This window comes from Rhineura floridana, chromosome 5 (genome assembly GCF_030035675.1).
Source record: "Rhineura floridana isolate rRhiFlo1 chromosome 5, rRhiFlo1.hap2, whole genome shotgun sequence".
In the NCBI taxonomy this organism is placed as follows: Eukaryota; Metazoa; Chordata; class Lepidosauria; order Squamata; family Rhineuridae; genus Rhineura; species Rhineura floridana.
In genome coordinates, this window is record NC_084484.1 from 72,942,625 (window position 1) to 72,944,504 (window position 1,880).

Here is a 1,880-nt window from a genome sequence, read left to right on the forward strand (position 1 = left end):
AAATAAAAAGGCTGAAATGAAGCATTCGTGTGTAGTTCCTGTGAAACGATATTGTTATGAGCATGGGGGTTGGAATGGATAATCCCTGTGAGTCCCCTTTCCAGCCCCTGATTTGGAATCCTGTGCCTTGGAATGAGGAACTCACTCTGCTGGTCAGATGAGTCTCTCCTTTGTTAAACAAATAGAGTGGCCAGGTAAGATAAAGGGCCTATCAGTTGCCCAGCAACGGTGAATGGGCAAGGAAGACCCTTTTGTCATTGAAACTCTTTAGGAGAGCATCCCCCCCCCCTTCCTGGAGCCCAGCAGAGGCTTGTAGTTTTAGTTGTGTCTGGAGAATGTTTGGAGACTGGAGGCAGGCAGAGAGACTGGCTCTCTACACCATGGCTTTTGGGGTGCCTCCTGTAATACAGATGGAAAAGCTGGATATTGGACTGCTGATGCCTTGAACCCCTCCATCTTAAGCTCAGGTTGGAATGTGTGTAAATAAACAAACCATATTTCATAAAGACACCGCAGTCTCCGCTGACCTTTTTCCCAAAGGAAACCAAACCCTGGATGAGAGCCTGGAAATCTCACCACTCGGAGACTGGGGAGGCCCACAATATATATAAAAAACTAACATGTTTGAGAACCCAAAGTATTTTTTGTGTGTGTTAATCTACTAATGTAGCATGATAGTTAAAAGCCCCATTCAAAAGGATTTGTGTCCAACTTGTCTTCTGAATACTTCACTCAAAATGTCAAGTCCACATAACATTCATTTTTTTTACTTACTGCATGTAATCCAGAATATGGGTATTTATAATTACAATGCAAGGAAGCGCAAAGTTTCCCTAGCAACACTTGACATATTTACTTAAATGAGGCTTCTATTCAAAAGCTGTTTCACTAAAAGGTGATCTTTTTTTCATGTGCTCATATACTAGCAGGATAAGCTACAACAAAGAAACTTTAAAATGGCTACTTAAATGGGGATGACCAAATTTTCATCACTACTGGCCTTTTTCAGATTACCACGGTGACAGAAAATGGCTGCATCTGTCCCTGATTAAGTTGTTTACCCAAGTATGCAATTGTTTAGAAAATACAGCACTGCTTTGCATTCCTGTCTATATTCACATTCCTGTATTTCTCATTTTTACACTCTAGAGGTTTCTGAAGAAAATGGGTGCAAAACATGAAAATAGAACTATTCCTGGTGGTAATGCAAAATATATTCATAAAGAGCTGCTGCAGCTGTTCTTACTACTATATCAAAAAAAAAACCCCCACTGTTTATGTACTGATGCCATTTCTAGAACATTTTTCTGGGGGTAAAACAAATTAGTTTGTTACTCCCATTAAGCTTGTATTGTTAAGAGGCAACTTCTATTTGTTGAGTGAGAGTAGACTTAGGCTGGTAATATTGTTGCCATCATCTGTTTCTTCCATCTGACAATTAGACCTTCGTTTTAATAAATGGTGTCTGTAAGATAATCCTAGAGTGCAGAATGTCTCCCATAGCTGCTGAGGAAAATATGAGCAGACAGCAGGGCACCAATTATAATAAAGTATTAACTGCTTAAGAACCAGCAAACTTCACTGAGAAAATACCTCCTGAGGCTGTCACCTGAAGGTCAGAGTCGTGAAATAATAGAACATTTTTTAACTGCTTACAAATAGTTATCAGTCTTGTATTGCACTTGTGATGATGAGCCCTCTGACACCAATTAAGTGTCATTCCAACAAAGCTGTTCTGGATATTTGTGTGGGAAAATGGCTATTTTATTATGCTACAGTGTTGGATTCCCTTCAGTCCCACTGCTTGTCTAATAACAGTTTAGGATCCCAATACTAAATCCACATGTGAAGGATCACTGCCTGAGTCGTTCCTAAACTTT